This window comes from Lepidothrix coronata, unplaced genomic scaffold, assembly GCF_001604755.1.
Source record: "Lepidothrix coronata isolate B3197 unplaced genomic scaffold, Lepidothrix_coronata-1.0 Scaffold21, whole genome shotgun sequence".
NCBI classification, from domain to species: Eukaryota; Metazoa; Chordata; class Aves; order Passeriformes; family Pipridae; genus Lepidothrix; species Lepidothrix coronata.
Window position 1 is genome coordinate 4,365,044 of NW_016690201.1, and position 22,343 is coordinate 4,387,386.

General features: G+C 38.0%; 1 long non-coding RNA gene across 8 annotated transcripts; it reads left to right on the forward strand.

Annotated features, from left to right (window-relative positions):
- Positions 1–3,053: 3,053 nt before the first annotated feature.
- LOC108493928 lies at positions 3,054–18,652 on the forward strand. 8 transcript variants are annotated; one of them, XR_001873652.1, is made up of 4 exons: positions 3,054–3,230; positions 3,313–3,462; positions 5,806–5,868; positions 11,363–11,597. It is a non-coding gene; the product is annotated as an uncharacterized LOC108493928 (long non-coding RNA). The 8 variants fall into 8 exon arrangements; XR_001873653.1 differs by having other exon boundaries at positions 11,366–11,597; XR_001873650.1 differs by lacking the exon at positions 11,363–11,597 and adding an exon at positions 10,291–10,586.
- The last annotated feature ends 3,691 nt before the right edge of the window (positions 18,653–22,343 follow it).

Sequence of the window (22,343 nt, forward strand, 5' to 3'; positions counted from 1 at the left end):
ATATTAATTTACAAATTTTTAAGGTGTCAGAAATAAGGCTCATTTTTTTCCTCACTGTAGATACATCTGCAATATATCCCTGTTCACTCAAGAACCACACCCTTATATATCTGCTATTTCCATGCAAGAAATCATTCTGTTTTCCATTTTAGACTTGCTGACGACTAGCATTCAATATCAGATATGACTGTACGATTTTTGGGACGATTTTGTTAAAATATTCTCCATATGACTGTCACACAGGAGTACTGGGGCTGATCTATGAGGCCATGCAACTACCTAGATGAGTCCAAAACTCCTGCCACAGCGTGACTGGATTCATAGTAGAAGGAATTAACTAGTGGTAGGACTAACTATGACTCCATGAGACCCAGTTGTTAAATATAAACACCAGGATGTTATTTCTTTTCCTGGCTTTGCTGATGATCCTGAGTAGATTCATGATTTTCCACCTTTTCTAAAGCATTTTGAAAACCATTGGTGGATGGTGCTTATCAATACTTGGATTTTATTTTGGAAGTTTTACATGAAAGAACACAGCTGAGAGATCTCCATGCCACCTTCTGACTTTCCCAGCTGTGTCCTTGCATTGCAATAACATGGAAGAATAGAAAGCCAGGTTTTCTGAAGCAGAATAAACTACAGGGAGATCAAGGAAGAGTCAGATTACCCCTTATGGATAAAGTCCCAATGACTTTCATATTACCAGGAAACCCATTGATTCACTGGGGGTGAGAGTATGATCCTATAAACTGACTGCAACAGCAGGGTCGTGTTCTGCTTGCTCTGATAATCCTAGTATTCTAAAAATTATTAAATGGGAAACTAAAATCCATGGGCTTTCTTACTAGCAGTTAGGTGGAGTTTGAGGGTTAGAGGTTAATTTGGTACAAAAAAGAATATTTCTTTTACTGATTGGAAAATGCTCTTCAGTTTTCACACATCTGCCTATTGGGTCTCAACAGTATGCATTTTGAAAAATACAATGAAAAGTACAGAATGATAATGCTAGGTCCTGATTTTGTAGATTCTGCAACATCAGAAGGATTAGTGGAAGAGGGAAACAGTAACTGGTTACATAAATTTTGTCAGAAATTAAAAAAATGTTTATTGACTTAAGATATAGCCAAGGAAATATGAATCACTAACTAAATATTTGGCAAATCTAGTATGGGCACAAATCCCTTTGCTGTAAAAGATTCACACAGAATATTTTATTAACGTATTTTCCAAATTTGGACATTAGCCTCTAGTCAGCTGGGGAACCTTCTTAACTTTTAAATATAGTAACTGCTTGTTTTAGTGGCTGCTATTTCTATTTCTACTAATATATGTATTTTTTTAACGAACACCGAATGATTGAATGAAGGCAGCGTTAAACAGATAAATTTATTTTACGTTCTGGTAAGATGACATGAAGACACACAGAATGTTTCACTGTTAGACTCACATTTACTTATTTTTAGTTGTGCTTTAGTATATCGGCTAATATTTATTTATCCTTTATTTCTGCAGAATCAAATTTGCATCTTCCACATATTAACATTTTGTATTATGTTTCTGCTGTGAAATACTTGAAAACATCTCTATCCTTCTATTAAAAATTTAGTCACTGGACATGAAACTATGGTCTAGGATAAGAGTTTAAAGGTTTCTCTTTTTTCAAACAAAGCAGTAAGGATATCGGGCTAAATTTGCCCTGTAATGGGGAGCTGAGGCCAGATCTTCTGACTTTATTCTGAATTCAGCACAACTTTGGACAGAATGTAAAGTTTACAATCCTCTACTGAATGTATGAAATCTATTGTTACTGAGCATGGAACGTGACTAAAGATTTCTCACATAGCTCTGAGCCATAAAGTTCACTAGTTGCAAGGACAGCCTCGTACACCATAGGAGTGGGTTATATGTGCTCAGAATAAAGTGACAGAGAAAATATGAGAAATTTTCAATCTCTAAAGTTCTCTGAAGATATTTTCCCTCAAAGTTAATAAAATATTTAGTTCCTCAGCGTTATTTTCTCAGAACACTGCATGGTGTGCATTATTTTGTTTATTTCTCTATATTTTTTCAAGACTCCAACTGAAACTATACCCTTAGCATTTTAGACCAGTAATTCCTGTGCCCAGAGCTGTCATATAAAGCAAATTCATGGCAGGAACTCAACTCATGTAGGCTACTTGCTACACAGCATTTAGTGGTGATATGCAGGTGACTGGGGATTTTTCAAAAACAGGTAACTCTGAACCCTGCTAGGCAAACACTATGATAAATATGTTTATTTTATGATACAGCTCAGAACATAGCAAATAATTCTTCTAATGCCATAGGATGCATACTGAAATGGGAATGTGCTGCTAATACGTGGTTGGAAGACATTGAATGATGACACAACTACGGTTTTTACAATTAGGATTAATTACAAGAATTTCTGTCTGAACTGAGGAGATTATTGAAGAACTGTTAGGCAGAAAAATGAGGGCTTCTTTAATGTTGCAAATTTATGTCACCAGTAGTGTGTGGCATGGGGAAAAAGACAAATACAAAAGACGCAAATGCAGAAATTAAGGACAAATGCAAAATCTTTATGCCAAAATCTGGAAATTACTTTGTAAAAGGTGCTGCTAGATTCATCTAGAACGCTGTGGACAGTTCTGTTCATCCACGTTCAAGAACAATGGACTCAAACTACAAACACAAAAGATGAGTATGAAGATTTGGGAAAGAGACCCCAAGGATGAGTTTGGCAAAATGAAAGCTGAGGTGTTTGCCTTTTACAGGTGCATGAGGGCAGGTAAAGATTACTCAAATAAACCAAAGCTCAATGTTAGTGCAAGAAGTGGGTGAAAAACTGGCCCCGATTCAAACCTACATTTGGAATTCAGTGAAAGTTTATATGTCTAAGAGAAATTCTATGTTGAAATAACCTTTTTGTATTGGGAGATGGTGGCTGAATTACCCTTAGAATCTTTGTATCTGATGTACTTATGAATGGAACTTCAGTAAGGTGCCCTCCATGACATCAGAGAACAATACCCAGTGGCTCGGGAAGTAGTTCCAGTTCTAAGTCCTGCCCACACAACCTGTCTCAGTTAACTCTCAGCTTAGACTGTCCTGTCTGTCCTGACAGATACGTGGTCAGACACCAGAATGTGGTTTGTTCACCTGCTTGATTTTAATGCTTTGATAAATATGCTGTCTAGTAGCTCAGCATCTCATAGAAATTTCTGGTGGGTGTTTGATTGTTAGAGTGACTGCTACAAAATCTGCAATACTGCAATTGCCAAACGTATGTTAATGCAATTTTGATAGATTTCCCAAGGTTAACCAGAAATGATTTTGAGGTTTGAGGCTGACGATGCTGTGACTCATATTAATGACAAATGGCAGTAATACAGTTCTTGCAAGCAATTTTCAAGCCAGACACAACGTACAAAAGCCTAGCAGAAGATTTGACAGCAGGTAATGAGTTTACATTACAAACCTTAGATTAAGCTTAATGGTTGAGATGTAGATTTGGGAAATAATAATGGAAGATAAGTGCAGCCTCGCATTGTGGGGAGCATCTGCCTTTTGGAAAACCTTGAAGTAGATGAAGACATGGATAAACAGAGAAATCCTGACTGAGATCAAATTAAAAAAGAAACACTACATGAAGAGTGGAAGCTGGTATGGGCTTTCCAGGAGGAATATAAAGACAGTGCTCCAGTGTATTGGAATGGACATCAAAACTCAGATAGCACTGAAATCAGTAACCAATGTGAAGGGCAACAAAATGGACCTCTGTAAAACTGAAAGCATGGGGAAGACTGAGGCACACAGGGCCTGTCTCGCTCTCTGGTGAGGCCTGACAGTTCTTCTGGCTGACACAGAAACTATGGGGTGGGGCATTGCATCTTGTTGAGGAAGAAGAATTTAGGGAATACATAAACCAGTATACTGGTTGTAGGTGGATAGGTTTTGGTAGTCGGGAGCTGCCGGGGGTCCCCTGTTAGGATCAGCCAGGGCTGCCCCATGTTAGACAGAGCAACTTCCAGCTGGCTACAGCTGACCCACCACCAGGCATGGCTGAGCCCCACAGCCATTATGGTATTGCCTTGGGAACAGCTGGGATAAGGGAAGGCAGAATGGTTGAAGGAAAAGTGTGAGAGACAGCCCTGAGACCAGAGAAAGAAAAGAGAGTGCTGCATGGTGGTGGAGAAGATACTGTGGCCTGTGGAAAACCAATGCAAGAGGAGATGGATATTCCTGAAGGAGCTGCAGCTCCTGTCAAGACCCCACACTGGAGCAGGGGAAAAGTGTGAGAAGAAAGGTGCAGCAGACAGAAACAGCTTTGTACTGATGGTAACCAGTAGCCTCCACCTGTCTCTCCTCACCTTGCTGAAGGGACTGAGTAACCTGTGGGGATAATAAGTGGGAAGGGGTGGACTCTGGAGTGATGGAATGGAGCCTGGGAAGAGGTAGAGAGAAGGTGGTTTTCCTAATTGTGCAATTAATTTCTCTAAGTGCGTATAAAAGCCAGGTTTCCTTCACAGGTGTAAAGGGGAGTGTCTCTGCTCTACTGAATGGTGCAGCTCTACCCATGCACAGCTGCTCAGCATTGACTTTGTCCGGGAGAAAATGCACTTGTCATGAAACACATGGGTAGTCTTTTTGAACTGAGTGAGGCTCAACCTACTCCAGCAAACCACACAGTCATATACAAAAGGTGCAGAAGGCAGCATCCCACACATCCCATGGAGTTTTCAAGATGTTTAGCAATTGAAAATAGAGCTATTAAAAATTTGTGAACGATCTGATATTTTGGGGGTAGAACAGGATGAGATGCAGAAGAAAGGTGTCCATTTAAGAGTCTACTAGTATATTTTCTTTACCCTACTCTTTCTTAAGAGGTCTTTTCTCAGTCCTAGTTTTCATAGTTTTGCTGATGCCATGGTTTCACCCAGTTTGTTCTGAGCAGAAAGTGAGTGAAAGCTTAGTGAAAAACTTACTGATTTTGAGCTAGGTTAAATAAGAAAATATTTTAAAAACAGAGCAACTAAGCTTTCTGCATAATATTTGTACTTTTGACCTTCCTAGGAAAATTACATATTCACATTCATTAGTTCTACTTTTTGTCATTTTGACAAATGTCAAATGTTTTTACTGGAAAAAAGCCTTTTGCAGTATTGAAAATTTTAATGGGTGTGGTAATGGAGAAAATGTCCCTTTTTTGACTTTATTTAGAAAGTTATATTTGATATCAGGGGACAAAATGAAATTGCTATTCTTTCTGTCCCTTTTTCTTCCTCTCTCTTCTACCCCTGGTATTCCAGGCTTTAATCAAATCCTTAATGTCACTTAAATGCAATTTGTGTTTAACAGATTTAGGTTTCAGTTAAATACCTCTCAGTTATCTGAACTCAGTGATTTGGAGAAATGCTGTAGTAGAGCTTCTGAGACAGAAGGCTTAGAGAAAGCTCCAGGGCTCAACAGCTCTGAAACTGTGCTGCTCTGTATGGAAAATGGCATCTTGCTTTCTCTTAGCAGAAAAATGTCTCACCAATTTGAATAATTGTATGTGCTTTGTCTTAAAGAAATTGTGTTTCATGTAAGATAATACTTGGGAAAGGTCAGATCATTATTCTCACTCGATTGCTCATTTAAGCTAGATGCTTCCAAAAGGCATTTGGAAGAAAGTTGTGTCTGGGGAGGGAAAGTAGGAACTGAGAAATGATTTGTTCCTTTCCCAGATCTGCTTTCATCCTCATCCTTCTCATATTAATATTGGTTTCATCCATGGTCAGCTACTGCATTTTTTCATAGGGGACTCTTCCAAAATTTGTGAAACAAAATGATGGATCATTGACTTAAAAAGTCCAGCTTATGGTAAGAATATGTGCTATGTCTTTGGATAAAATATTTTTGTCAGAAGCTCAGCCTCTACACTTTCTGAGGCTGTCAGATGCTCTGTGTTGTTGCCAATGCACTTTGGAGTAAATGTGAAGCAGCAGTGGTCAGTTTTTCTGCATTTACTATCACCACCAAACACCTGGGCATAACACTTCACCCTGTCTGAACTTGCAGCCCTTTTTAACTGTGCTCCTGCAGAGAGCCCCAGACAGATTTGAGCTCGATTGAGTGTAAAATTGAAGATGCAGTGAAGAACTGATAATTATCACACATTGAGCTCTTGGTTGCTAGTGCTGCCTAAAAATTAAGAACATTTTTATTATGACTCCTTAATTTCTGCTACCTAACTTTTTCTGCCGATGTGGACATCTTCCCACATTGGGTGTACACTTAGGCTGAGTATTTTGGGAAAATTTGAGCAAAAAAAAAGCTCAGTCATTTCAGCAGAATGAAATTAGGGGAAAAACACATTGCTTGTCAACACTTTTACAGCCCTTTAGTTGTCAATATCTAATGTACCCATGAGGTAAAGCAGAGATGCAACATTTGAGATGTAGGTTGGGTTTGTGACAAAGATGTGCCTTTTCTTTACTTTTTAAAAAAATGCTAGCCCAGTTTGGAGAAATGACTTGGAAAAATACTACGTTGCACATGTTCTGTAGTGACTAGTGTACACATGGTGGGTAAATGCACTAGAATCCATATGGAGAGATGTTTCTCTATACCATCCATGGTGCATCTGAAAATTTCCTAGAGTTACTTTTCCTTATTTCCAAAGGTGTGGTGTGACTGAACACAGAAATACAAAGCAAGGAGATTTCCCCCCCCCCCTTTTTTTTTTCTTTCTTTTTTTTTTTCTCTTTCATAGGAATGCATAAGTTGCAGCCCTGGTATAGACATAAGGACAATTATTGGATTAGGTTAGAACAAGAACCTGTAATATATATTGGAGGGAAGAGCAGCAGCCAGTTTGTGCAGGCTTTGTATGAAAAATATGGGATTTGGGTAAAGAAGCTGAGGATAAGGTTGCTGTACTGGATGAGTAGAAGGCTGGAGGACCCTGTGATGCTACAGAGAAATTTAATTTGAATGTAAATTTGAGGGCAGTAGAAAGGCTGGTGGGGGAAGGGAGTTTAAAGCCTTTGGGGAGAAGCTGAGAATTGGAGGCAATTTTTTAAGAAATGCTAGGATTCAGATCCCAAAACAGAAAACGAGTGATGAGATTGAGGATAAAATAAGGGACTGGGTAGAGAAAGAAACAAGCAAATTCAAGTACAGACAATATGGGGGTGGGGAGCAAGTGCAGTAGGTGCTGTGTGCATGGCAATATGGATTATCCACAAGTTGGGAAGTTGAGGGGAGAAATAAGGAGGACAAGAAATTGTGTATGTGCAAACCCTCCAGGCTGATGTGCTGATCTTGGTGATGGAACTGTGAAAAGTGGTACTATTCTTTGTTAACTGTGGGAGAGATTTTTCCCTTCCTGCTGCCATGTAATTTCTCCCCACCCTTGCAGGAGTTAGCTTGGATTTTTGAGATGTAGGCAAAATATGTAAAAGAGTGCTGTCAGTGTTTTGTCATGCTGGTAATATCCTGGGCTGGCCTGCTGAGTATGATAAGAGTTGTTAAGTATGATAGGAGTTGTTTCCTAATTCTGTGCACTAATAAAATCTTATATTACTATTTCCCTAATGTGGAAATGGAGGTAATGCAGCCACCGATTTAGTGAGATGTTATTAAATTTACAAATGTATTATCCATAAAGTTGGTTGTCGTAATTCTGTGAAAAATACAATGCCATTCCTTTCTTCCCCAGAGCTGGATTTACGTTTTTATTATATATTTTCATGGGACTCAACAAATGAGAGCAAATCTCGGAAGCCAGTTATACTTGCCTTGCTTCTTGGCTTTTGATGGAACAGATGTAATGACCTTTACCTAGACTGTAGTTAAAATTGAAAATGTGCTCAGAACACTTTTATTTTAAATGTGCTGTCCTGTTTTCTGAAAAAGAAAGAAAACCTATTGAAGGTAGGGATTTTAAGGGTTAGTCAAACTCATCAATCTTTGCATATGCAGCACTGTGTGTGAAGAGGTTTTCTTAAGTTGTTCTCAGTAGTAGAGAGATATAACTACTCTGTGGACTTGCTGTTATCTCCAGTTTTGAAAGAAGCAGCTTGATTTTCTGCAATTGTAATTTAAAGCCAGGTGGGAAATTCCTCCCATTGCTCTTTCTTCCTGTTTGAAACTTACTCCAAATTGCAACAATTTTACATCATTAAAAAAACCCCTACTTGTGAAGACTTTTCTTTTACAGTCTGTGTGCCCTTTAAGAATATTTATGGGGCTATTTCCACGTAGGTGCACATGTAACTCCCATTAAGTTTAATGGGGTTTTAGGTGGATGCAAGAAGAAATTAATATAGAGTTACCGTGTTTGGAGGAAAGTGGACCAGTCCTTTATTCAGCTGAGATTTCATTTGAATTTCAGATGACAATTTTTAAGAGGGGGCTTGGGGGGGCCTATGTTTCATAATGTGCCTGTGGCAAAATAAGTGCTTAATCTGGCCAGTGTGATTTCTTTTCTTGGTGGGATGTTCAAAATTGAAGTTGCGTTCTTACTACCAGTGCACTGAATGTGTCTCTTTTATTTTCTGTTAACTGGGGAAAAACATATTTCATTCTTGGCTTTTTTTTTTTTTTTTGTCTGCTAAAGTAATTATAAAATGTAAATGAATACATTGTAAGCCAAATCTGAATTACAAATATTCTGTCCCGATTTTTATGTGAGTGCTATGCAAATTGTGTTCATCTTCAAGAGCTGTGGACATGGATAGGGTTTTGTAATAAGGCATCTGCTAAAGTCTCCTGTTTTTTTTTAAAAACTGAAAAGCTTCCACATTTCAAATTTGGAAAAGTTGTATATATACATACATACATATATATATATATATATATATATGTATATAGGCATATATATATATGTGTATATATATGTATATAGGCATACATGCTCGCTCTCTCTGTCTCTCCACATATACATATACATATATATACATATATATCTATGTGAATGGTAATACTTTAGGGTAGCTCTTCTTTTATTTCAAAATCAACCAAGATTTAGGTTGGATATTAGAAAAATATTCTTCCCCCAGAGGATGGTTGGGCACTGGAACAGGCTCCCCAGGGAAGTGGTCACAGCACCAAGCCTGACAGAGTTCAAGGAGCCTTTGGACAATACTCTCGGGCACGTGGTGTGACTTTTGGGGATGGTCCTGTGAAGGGCCAGGAGTGGGACTCGATGATCCTTGTGGGTCCTTTCCAGCTCAGCCTACTCCGGGATTCTGTGATCTGCACTCTGAAGGTGGTCAGTGGCAAGTGCACCTCTGCTATTGCAGACTTTCAGTTCTCTGGTTGCCCTGCCCTGAGCAGCTGAAGAGCTGTCTTGTCACTTCAGCTCACGGAGGTTGTGGTAGTGGGAGGTTTCTGTTGGTTTGATTGATAAAATCTTCCTTGTATCTTGAGCATACTCACTGATGTTTAGATGGTCTCCTAATCACAGATAGTTGATAGAATCTTCTAGAATAACTTAAAATGCTGTCACAGCTGCTTACAGCAACCCAGCTGCTGTTATGCCCATTGCAGTCCTGTAGATTCTGTGGGGGGAGGAATACCTTCTACATTCTTTTCCAATGACCTTAGTTTAATTACAAGTTTGCAGTAAAATGAACATTGTTTGTATGCAGGGTTTCTAAATTTTTGACCAAGATAGCTGAGTTTTTCAGGTGTTGCATAATTTAGGAGTTATTTTTCATCTTAACACAGTGCAAAATATAAACATTGATTTAACAACAATTTAAAGACTATGGAGATCATATTATGTGTGTGGGTTTTTTCCCTTTTTTTTTATTTCTTTTTTTTTGTTTGTTTGTTTGTTTTGTTTTTTTTTTTGTTTTCCCTGTGGTTTTCATATGATTACAGAAGTGATAGAAAAAGCAGATTTAATATATCTGCCATTCTGCCTTCTGGCATAATTGTGTTAACATTTTTTACAAAAGTTGCATTTAGTGGATATGAATAACAGAAACAAAGTGGTCCTTAACACCTATACTTTGAGAAGTAATACTGCCTTTCAGAAACTTCTGAAAATGAACTAAAAGCTGGTGCTTTTATTATGCAGGGGAGCAGACCAATCATCAAAAAAAAGGAATTGTTCACCCCAAAGCAGTTAAATATGTAAAAATTAAATAATAAGGCCATGATTTCTTCCAGTCTTTGAGTCATTGTTTTTTTTATTTTTTTTTTTTTCTTAGAAAACATTGCACAAACATGACTTTGGCATTTGATTGAAGTGCAGTATTGTTCAGCTTCAACACATTCTGACATCTTTTGCAGATCAATTAAAGTGCAACAGTGTGGAAGCAATAAAAATGAAGATGTCGTTTTATCCTTAGCTTAGAATAAAAGGAAATGCATTTGAGGAAAAGGATGAAAGAGAAATAAGCTGTTTGAACACAGTCAGCATAACTTTTATGTATATATAAAGTTGTCTGATACTACTCCATGAAGTAAGAATAAAAGAACAAGTAGACAGGAAGAATTTACAAAGTAGAAGAGGAGGAGCAGAAGAATAAGATTATATGTGCAGTATCCAAGCCATCAGCCAGAAAGGACCACGAATTTGGTTTAGAAGTGAGAAATTGAAAAATAAAATCTTAAAAAACAAGGAGTGAATAAATGGACTAGCTATTGATATTTCTGAAAGAAAAATACTATTGTGACTGAAATGCTCTCTCTGAAGATGAAATCCCCGATCCTGCATGTGTACTTAATTATATAATCAACTTGAGCTTGTCAGTGGCTTTCAGGTGGATACAAATGCAGTGACTGTAAGCAGTCACTGTCACAAATGGGTATGCAAAATGAAAGACTTAGTGCTTACTGTGGGAGCAATTGATAATGAAATAGAAAGGATTTTTACTAACTTCCTTCTGGCAATTTTTTTTAGAGTATTTAATTAATGGAAATATTTATGTGCTGGTTTTATTTTCCTTAATAAACAAACATCTTTAGAAATACTAGATGGATGTGAAGCTGTTTGATACTTAGTAGAAGAGATTGATGTGCTGAATTTTCTCCAGGTTTCTCCAGAAAGCTAAGTAGTTAACAGAATTACTGTTACTAAAACCAACTGTAAAAATATTTTTCTGAAAAAATCTGTAGGTTCAGCTGGAAATATCAAGAAAAAACAATAATTTCTCTTGGAGTCTACAAATAATGTGTGTGCTTTGAAACATAATACATATGCCCATTGCACCCAGTTATACTATCACACATCACTAAGTAAAGCTGATCATTAAGAAGGCACATTTTTATATTATTAGGTTTAGTGACACGAGATTTAACTGGAAGCATAGGAAAAATACTTCATTTGGATTTATATGTTTTGTTCTTTGTTTTTCTCTAGTAGAAGGTGCAGGTAATTTGAAAGGTTTCCAATGTGGAGAGGGAGTGACTTGGAGGAAGAACCTGGAATGACGTTATATATGCAGGTGGAAAATGACAAGGAGACAGCTTTAAATCACAGTGAGAACTGAGTCTGCACAGCCAGATCCGTGACCTTTGGGCAACAAGACTTTATTTGTGTTAAGCCTTGTTCAGTGCTGGTGTAGGTTGTGAGAAGGCTGTTATTAAATTTTTGATTTTCCCTCATATCTTACTTGACATGGATTGTTTTAGTTCCCCCTCCATCAAACTATAACAGCACAAAGAAATGGTGAGCCTAGACTTGTGAGTACGTGTGTTTGTTTCTGGTTCTGATTTTTATCACAAACTGCTTCTTTTCCTGTCTCCTACCTATAAAGAGGCATACAATGTAAAAGTACTCCCAAACTCACAGCTTCCAGGCAACTGTGGGTGCCTTGGTTTTCACTTTTGCTCTGAGACAGATTAGAGGTCTGTGCTTTTTGTGGAGACTTTACAGATAATTTTAATTTTATGTAGTTTTGAAAGCTCTGAAACACAAAATGTCTCAAAAAATGAAGTTACTCTTGTCTATTCAGGTCTAGAGGGCTGCAATGTGAACACAGAAATAGGAGTATTCTTATATCCATGCTCATTAGAGTAAGCATGGATAACTTTATACTCACTGCAAGAAGTTTTCCTGAGACCTTAGATACTTCACTAAAATTCACTGATTTAAGATGGGCCATGTAGTTTGTGGGATTAGATCCTAATGACAGAAGTGGAAGTAAATTATGCCCCAATAATTTGGAAATTTATCCAAATTCTTACAGTGAAACCTCTCAGGGTGTGTGTGTGTATATATGTGTTTGGATATTTTTGTGTGTGTGTGTGTGTACGTGCACAGCTTGGTTTACTAGCCTTTTATACCAAATACCCTTTTAAGGAGATATGTTCAAATATAAAACTTCTTTTCCATGAAAATACAGCCTGTACATAAGCAAGAAGCTTATCTTAAAGCCAAAGTTATATTAATCTTTTCTCCTGCCACCAACAGGGCTCTTGTAAGTACAGTTTTCTCTCCTGAAGATCTCTGAGGCTTAATAAGTCCATATTCCTCTGTTTGTCCTCTTTTTTGTGATTATGTTGAAATGTTTTATGTTTTAAAAGCAAGTACAGGAAACTGATTTCAGAAGATCCCAACAGCAGAGGAACTGTGATTCCGCAAAACAATATACCAACTCATTTTATTATTCCTATACATTAAATAGTCTGCAGGTTGCCTGTCTATGCAATAGACATTGCTCTACCATACTTGCCTTGTAGATATTTCCATAGGAACTTTATAAAGCTCTCTAAGTTTTTGCTTTTAAGAATCATATCTACTTCTCTTCAAAAAATATAATAATCCATTGTAATTTCAAATACTTTTTAAAACATACAAGTTTGTTAAAAACAATGACTATGACTTTTTAAAATAAAGTGATGATATTGTAACATATTGACTAGAAGTACTAGGGCCTTGGGCTACAGGTTGGAACTTTTTTCTAACAAAACCCAACTTGATTCTTTTTTCCTTCCTTTTCCTCAGAGCTGCTCTCCATTCAGTCAGCTCCCAGCCTGTACCAGTGCCAGAGCCTCTTCCTGTGCACATGGAAAAACATCCATTTGTCCTAATTTTTAATTTCATGAAGTTCTCATTGGCCAAATCCTCCAACCTGCCTAAACCTCTCTGAATGTAAATTCTCCCTATAATGCATGAACCTCCTGGTTTGAGATCATCTGTGAACTTCCTATAAGTTCACTGTGAAGCCTCCTCCAGACCACTACACAAAGTTTTTAAACAGGGAAAATCCGAGGATAGACCCCTGCAGTACTCCACTGTGGGTATGTGCTGGGAGTAGAAGTGGTGACTGAATGAACTCTGAAAGGTGAGTAAGAGCTTAAGGTGCTCAGTAGCCAGTGATAGAAATTTCTTCGTGTTTATCTATTTTTTTCTTCTTTTCTTTCTTCTTTTTTTTTATTTTTGAATATGTTCACACCATTTTCTAAATCCTAATCTATGACCTTTGTACTCAGTTTATTAGGTAAGACTTGCCACTGGTGCATCTGCAACCTTAAAGACTTTAGTTTATCACTTGGCACTTGTGCAGAATATTGAGCTGTCATCCCATTACCTCTTTCTGACTGTTGTCAGCCCTTTGCAGCCAAAAAAACCTGTAAACTTGTTATAAACAAATAAAAATCAGGGTTCTTTGAATTACTGTTATGCTTTCTGTCTGGATCCCTTTTACCGTATGCAGAGACTTTGCTAGTAGGACAGGCAAATCTGAAATGTGTAACACAACTTCCTGATACAGACAGTCAATAATAATAACAACCAGTGAGCAACTATGCTAAGCATTGGTTTGCTCACCACTCCTGATCAGACACCTAAAAAGTCTCTGCTGACAAGGTAGTTGGGCCTCTTTTAGTCAGATGGGGAGGAATAATCTACTGCTCCCTGGAAGGAGTTGATCATCAAGGTTACTGAGTTGCTGTCAGTTCCCTGGTTTTCCCTTCAGGATTGCATACCTCTCCTGTTGGGGTCTTTCCCCTTGAATCTCTGAGCTACTACTTATCTTCATCTCAGCAGTCTTACCTCTGCAATTTTCTCTCTCTTATCTTGCACAGCTCCACTATACAGATTTTCTCACATCTCGAGCAATTTCCTTAGAATCTTTGGGCTGAGGTCTCTCAGCTGGGCTGGAGCAGAGCTGGACCCAGGATCAGAGACTGCTGACCTGCTGACTTGGTGTAACACAGTGAACCCGCTCTTGCCTCCTCTCTCCCTCACTTTTTTTTCCTCATTGGCTCTAAAATCAGGCAAGCAAAGGTCAGCCTTAGTGCTGGTGTTCAGAAAGGAGAAAAACTTCTTTTTTTCTGCTCTTAGGATGAGGAACAAATTGTCTGAAACATGCAGAAACAGCTTTTAATAGGGTGTGTCTGTTGTAACTCACCTTATCTTCCATTCCAATGTTGGAATAGAAGATATAAAAGACTTGGTGCTGGGCTATGGCAAGTAGAAGAAATTATAGTTCTTTGAATCAGAGTTTGTATTCAGGCTCATGTGTAAACCTAGCATGAATGAACCAGTTTTGTACTGGTAACATTATCACTTGGCTTAAACCAAACTGGATTACATTGGTCATATTGAACTTGAACTGGACCCCACATTTTACTTGTTTGTTTCCATGGCTAAGTACAAAAGCTTTGACTGTAGGAAGACAAATTCTGGGAATGGATAAACTGGTGGACATAGTAGTAATGAAAAGGCAGTGGGAGGGACAAATAGTTGTTATATTAAGAACAAAAACAGAAGGAAAATTAGATTACTAAAGAGAAAATGAAGTTGAAAGAGTTGATAGGAAAATCAATTTCATAAAATAAACTATGGCGAGCAAGAGAAGAGTGATTGAATATAGGGCTACAAACTGTGTGGCAAATGACTGTTTTATAATTACATGGTGCCTAGATTTTTAATATGAAGCTTTAGGGTTGACAAATAGGGAGACATAACTCTTGCTAACATATCAACTCCCTGAGCCCACCAAATACTATTGACTATCAGCAGAGACATCAGCCTAAACTCCTGTTGCTACCAGTGCAGAATGAAGCTCAGTTTGCTATAGTATGTCCCTTTTCAATATGGTCTGGCATGAAACTAATGTGGGTAAAGAAATGTGTAAAAATTCTTTTGGTGTGTGTAAATGATTTTTACTAAAATTTCATTTTTTTCCAGAGTGATTATCTCTAGCTGCCATTATGTTTCTTTTGTACTTTTTTCCTCTTATAAAGACCTGGCATATTCCTCTGGAAGCTGAGGAATGAAGACAGCTGTTAATTAAAAGAGGAAGAATATTGTAAATTGGCCTGTGCATGAAATGCAGTGATAAAAATAGCACAGATATATTATGTCATTGGCTGTATGGTCATGCATGGAAATTCCTGAGTTAAACTAGTAAGTGCAATAGTGAAGAGCATGTAAAAACTCTTTGATTTTTAGTTCTTATATTTTTTCCAAAAATGTAGGTTACTACCTCTAAATGAGTGAAGTTGTTTCTCAGCGGTAAGATCAGGTTGCAGAACTGCAATTATGTTGCCCTGAGACCTCTTGAAAGAACAGAGATTTATTCTGACTTAGTGGGAGAATGAGGTTTATTGACTCCTGTGAGGGATAAAAGAGGTTGTATTGGCAAGGGAAGATGTATGCACCTACATATTTTAAACCACAGGGCAAATTGACTGTTGCCAGAATTAATCCTCACTCGTTTTGTTTGTACTCTCTCGAATATTCTCAGGGACCCAAATTAAGAGGATGCTCTGTTAAAATACTCACTTTGCTTTTGTTCAAGCTACTTAATCTAGTCATTTGCTAAAGGTTTTTTAGCAGGATGGTTGCATTTTTCATGATAAGTTTCCATTTTGCCCTCAGTTTTTCTGGCAAAGGTTTGGAGTAGTATATCTCCTTTAAACAGAGCATCTATTGTTCAAAGAGATGGTCTCAGTAGTTTTGCCATTTTATTGCCTCAGCAGCACAATTCCACCTGGTTAGAGGGTGAAGGAGAGCAGGAATTGTGAAGCATTATGTGCTTAGGGCACAAAACCTTGTCCAACCATTTCTGGATACCTTTCCTTTCCATTGTGGTAAAACAAATTTTCCTCCAAAGGAAATATTGGAGTCTTCCTCTTGAACATTCTGTGTTTATCTGACTGAGACTAAACAGCAACTCCAAAACTTGAGAAAAATCAGGTTTATACAGATCTCTTGCATCTTGCTGTACATGAATAGGAAATATCTTCCTGTTTTCCTACTCAAGAAAGACCTTGACGCTCTAATTTGCTTTTTAACCTTAAAAGCAGTAATAATATGAATTTCATAATGGTTATTTTTCCTGGAAGATTCACTGAGGAGCCTAAGAAGTTTTCCTTGGGGGGCAGGTGAGGTGTTGAAGTTTTTCAAGAGGGAGAGCTCTCATCTCTCTGTTTCTGATGCTTTTGAACTAAATAGCTGTTGGTAAAAGCATATTTTTGTTTTTAATTACTTCTTTAATTTCTTCTCCCTTTTTACAGATGTCATTGTAATTCCACTGCCTGTGTATCTGTCCGGTAGGAATGTGCACATCCGAGTCCTGTGGGCCAAATTTCTTGGGCACATATATGCAGAATACTGGATACTTTAGGGAAGATTGCACAAGTTACTGCATACCAAGGCCCTTATTGTATCCTCCAGCACATGCTCTGCCTGGCAATGGGCATTTTCCAAGGATGTGCAGCTACTCTCACAACATTTCCTAGGGATTGCATGCACAGCAAAATTCCCAAAAGAACTCTGCGGGAGAACTCCTTTAGCAGTAGTATGCTAGAAATAGGTTCTTGCTAGAGGGGATGGCCTCTCCCCTGCAGAGATAACTCTGTCTCCATCTCTCCCTGACTGAAGTAAGAACCTGCTTCACTCCTACAGTGAAAATAAGAAATCTGCTACAGCATCTGCAAGCCTCTGGCTTAATACCTTTGAGAGAAAGTCTGACTGCCCACCTAGAATTCCTATTATGATGTTCTTGGCTGTGGTCCGAGCCCAGGGTTGATAGATGTCCCGAATCTGTATAGCAACCATCTGTTTGGAGCCTGGGAGGCCATCACCAAGCACAGAGGTAACGTGCTGCAGACCTAACACACACAGCAGATGCCATTTTGTCCTTCAGCAGCTGCTCTTCACATTAACTGTAGTTTCTGTCAGCTAGGACACCCTCTTGCCAACACAAATCATACCTTTCCAAGTTATCTCCAGTGCTGACCACAGCCAAGATATGTGAACATGAAAAGAGAAAAAGGAATGGTTTTTGCTTAGTGACAAAATGATGTCTAATGAAGACCAGACTGAAAAAGTCTGCCTTTCCTGCCCCTTCCCTGGCAGCCTTCCCTTTGTGTAGCAATGCATAAATAAACTGATTTTTGGCTAACATAATTCATAAGCTCTTCCAAAAGACTGACCCCGAGGGATGGGATGTAATGTAGTCAGGAGAGAATTACTCTTGGTCCACTGGAGCAGTTCCTGAGCAACATTGTTCCTATGCGGAGTTGCTGGAGCTCAGACAGGGTGAACAATTCTGAATGAACAAATGAAACATGTTTTTTTTGTTACTGTATTCAGATTTACATGAGAGTAGGAAGAAACCATGCACAGCAGAGGGCAGGGCTGGGATGCTCTGGAGTCGTGGAAGAGGGCTGTCAAACATTGGAGAGGACTACTGAGGGAGGTGGTGAAATCTCCATCCCTGGAGGTGCTCAGGAATGCCTGGATGCAGCACTTAGTCCTCAGTCTAGTTAAGGTGGTGACTGATCAAAGGTTGCACTTGATGATCTTGGAGGTCTTTTGCAACCTAGATGATTCTATGATTTTATGATATGGTAGTGCTATGGGGTATAGATGGTGTGGATGGACAAGAAGTTGGAGTGTAGAGGCATCAAACCTCAAAGTTACAATCTTTCTTAAGCTGGGCTCTGTGTGCTTCAAGAGTTTGCGTTGTGAAGTCCAGCAGCATATTCTAACCTGAATACTTTTATTCAGGTAACCTTTGGGAGTTATCCAGAAAAGGAAAGAGGCATAGCTTATTTTTTCTGGTCATCCGTGGGGCAAAAAAACCAAAAAAACCCCTATCAAAACGTATAACAAATAACACCACGCCAAGCTCCCACAGCCTTTAAGTCAGTTTGGTTGTAATATATTGCAGAAGAAGAATCTGAGAAGATTCAGTGAAGGAAAATGTATGCTTAGTTTTGTTCTTTGGAAATACCAGCTTTCAGCTACTTTTTACATTATAAGATCAAAAAAAGAGTCTAATGAGAATTTATTTTCTACTGCAATTTATTTGATGGAAAATTCTTTCCTGTTTGGTGGGATATAGATGTGAAAATATGAAAAAAAATAGCTTAGTGGAAAGTAAAAATTAAACTACATAGATACCTACATACATACAGTTTTTACATCACAGAGCATTTGGAAAGGCTACTTAAATAGGAAATATGCATATAAGAAATTAATTTCAAACAAAAAAGGCAGTGTATTTTTGGGTTTCTTTCTGTTTGATTTTCTTTTTTGGTCACGTTACAGGAGGAAAGCTGGAAGGAAGATTAAAGGGAATGTTGGACTATGACCAGAGAAGTGATGGTGTTTTACATTTCTGCATGTTTTGATCCCTACAACAGAAGAGGAACCTTTGAAAAAGTTAATACAAATTGTTTTTCTCCCAAAGGCTCGCAATCCAGGTAGGTCTTTTGCCTGTAATGTAGGTTTTGAGAAATTGCCCATGTAAAGCAGAAGTCTGCTGCACAGCTGTTAAAAAAACCTCAGGTTTGTATGCAGGAAGGGAAAGTTCTTTTAGCCTCCACAGAATTTGGAACTGATGCGTTATCAAACTCTACATTTAGATCTCAGCAATGTCATAAATCAATGACAAGTCCAATATCCCAGTCTTTTGGATATGTTCAGCAGAAGGCAATCTTTCCTTTTCTTTGGAAACTTGGGAGTCTATAACACAGAGGAAATGTAGAATCCGTCTGAAGTCTTACGTTGATATAACTTCCTGTAATTGCTGGGACAGATTGAGTGGGATTACCACAGATATGTAGCATCTTCATCAACAGTATATGTTACACACCTGTCACTTGGAATCATGCAGTTTTTCAAAGGACAGCTTCAGACCACAACAACTTAGACACTCAGGGTTTATTCTGATTCCTTGCTTACACTTTGTATGAAAAGCTCTCAACTGAAATAAAATAGATCTGGCCAATAAAATGTTTTTTTATACAATATAGTCCTTTTATTATTTGTTAGCAGTCAGTAATCCTGCTAAAAAATGAAATATTTATGTAACAACCATTTGAGCATGGAAACTTATAGGGAAACAGTCACTATTTCTACAGTCATGCTTTCCCTGGGATACAAAAGTGTTGGATTAACAGTAATTCATAACAATATTATATTTGGGATTGTAGGAACAAAAGTTCTGGGAACCCCCATCCTTTCTGCGTATTACTATTTCTGCCTCTCCTGTGATATAGTTCATGGGATACAGGGTTGGACAGTTGAAGCCAATGACTTTTGTCTAGTGGCCCTTATTCTATAATGCTGGACAGTAAATCTCCACTCCTTCCAATGATAATTTAGGAGTGTCCCTTTCTTCATGTAAGTCATTCCAATTAAGTGAAAAGATATCAACTGTATGCTTGCAAGATCAGGCTTGGGTATCCCTACAGGCATTCCATTATCTTATTTGTCTTCTGTTTTCCTTGGCGGTGAAGGAAATGAGGCATACTAAATTACTGTCGTCAGGTCCTTTCTTCCTCTCAATAGCTTCTGAATCTACTGGCCAGTTTGAAAGTGGGTGGTGGAGGGTACCCCAGACAATTACTTTTCTACCCGCTTTATGAAAATGAGCGGCTGAAGAGATGGGAGATCCAAATTACTGTCGTTGCTGAAGGGATGGCAGGGAAGAGCGGAGCTGTGGTCTGTTCTCTGGCTGCAGCAGTGTGACTGGTCATGCCCACAGTTACATGCAATTGCAACATATGTTTTCTTTTCCTCGGTTTCATAGTGTAAATGACCATATGCTGAGCTTTTAAGCAGGGAGATGAAAAGATTAGTGGACAAAGGCCATAAAGCTAGGGAAACACAAAGGATTAATGGAACCACTAGCTTGATTCTTTTATGAGGCTATCTTGTTGCTAATGTGTTCACAGCAGTAATTTATTAAAAACATAAAAGTAATGGAAGCCAATAAGATTTGGGATTTGAAGACTTGATAGTAAATCAAGAAAATCACACTTTTAATTGCAGTTCTGTGATTATTAGTAATTTTAGCACTTTGCGTTCTTTGGATGTTTGTCTTTGAGAAGGTCTGGCTTTCAGAGAACAAGGTGGTACATGTTGCTGTGACCTAACCATGGCTGGTTACAACTATTTAATGTTTATGACTAGAATATTACTCACACATATATTTTTTATTGTGAAAATTTATTATTGCGTTTCAGCTGACTGACTTGCTGGAGTATTTCCCACTGGTACAAACTGCTGCCTTCACAGCTTTTTCTCCAGTGCCAGGCATCACACAGAATGTAAATGATGCACCTTCAGTGTGGTTGGCCTGCATCAAAATCAGTAATGTTGCCAGGAAAATAAGGAAAATAAGTACAGTTATTTCTTGAGGAGTTTAACATCTGGATTTTTTTCCTGTTCCAGGAAAATGCCTTGTAGATAGATACTTATCAGTGCAGGGTTCTGCTCATACTCAGTAGCTCCTTGAATGTTAATTAGGAAATACTTTACCAGATATGGCTTTCCATCTCAGCTCCAGTCTGTCTCTTTTTGATCCAGATAGGTGTAATTAATACCTTTACAAAGAAGGTGAGTGATACTAGAAAGTTCAGCAGTCCCTGGGTATGAATTTTCATTTTTATCTGGTGTTTTTTTGTGTTTTCTGGACAAGAATGGCTGCTTCTGAAGATAATGTGCAAATCCTCATTCTATGCTATGCAACAATATGGTGATGGAAATTAAGATCTTCAATTTTACTTGGATCAGAACTATCTAGAGTATATGTAGAATAATCATCATGTGTATATGACATATATGGGATTCTCTATATAATCTATAGGATAGCATGAGATTAAAAATATGCAAACAAGCTTTACTTAGAGTAGCTTTTCAAAATATAGTGTTATAGACATTATACCACCTATACTTATGATAAAATATAGGTACATTGTCTAATGCATTTTTTTGTTAATTTTGATTATGTTTCTGGTAGAAATATTCAAACAAACCCCAGAAATCTGAATGCTTAACTTGCAAAAATCAACAGAATTGCCTTTAGGAAAGAAGAAATTAAATTAGTGTTTAGATAGAAGAAAAAATTGTGATTGTGTATTTCTCAAATTATGAGTAATTTCTGAAAAACTGTGATTTTTCTCTTAGAACTAAGATGATATGGATTCATGTATGATATGTAGCCTTCTGGTACAGGATATCTTCAAAAGATTTACTGAAATTCGTGTTGCAGTTGTGGAGGAAGGTCTTTCAGCCAAGAACTCTGATAGAAAGTGGAATAAAACCAATGTACTTTTGACTCTTGTGACTTAAACTATTGATTATTGTGACTGAAATTATTGATTAATAGCTTTATGTGTTCTTAACTGCATCACATATATCACCAGGGGAAACAACAGAATGGCAGTTATCCCTGATTAAATCTGAACTCAGAAGCTGTGATGCTCTGAGATTTTTGAGATAGTAGTCTTTGCACCTGTAAGTGTGGTAGGCAGACACTTAAACACCTAAGAATACTGTAAGATACGCCATCAGCACAGAATAGTAGTACTTCAGGAAATTCCTCTCTGGGGAAAGGGAGCTGAAAGAATTAGCTCATTTTAAAGTCTTCTAGTTGAATATTTCAAGTCTCAAGACAAGAGGCAATGGGCACAATGATGGCCAGGAAGTTCCACCTGAATATGAGGAAGAACTTTCTTGTGCAGTGACTGTGCACTGGAACAGACTGCCCAGAGAGGTTGGGCAGAATATCTGCAGATATTCCAGAACCATATGGACACAATCCTATGCAATGTGCTCTGGGATGACCCTGCTTGAGCAGGGAGGTTGGACCAGATGACCCAGTGTGGTCCCTCCCAACCTCAACAAGTCTGTGATTCTTCCCTCAGTTGCATTAGTAGAAACTGCATCAGTGTTGACATCAAAACAAAACAAGCTGTATTTCAAGTACTATATGTTTGAGAATAACATTATGACTTCAATAGTCCTGTATTTTAATAGAAATGTCCCCACTTTGTCAACCAAATTGCAGTATTTCAATATGTCACAGATAGAGTCCTCCTGTTGAATTTGTATTACATGGATGCAAATGCCTGTTTTACTGCTGTCGTGTTGA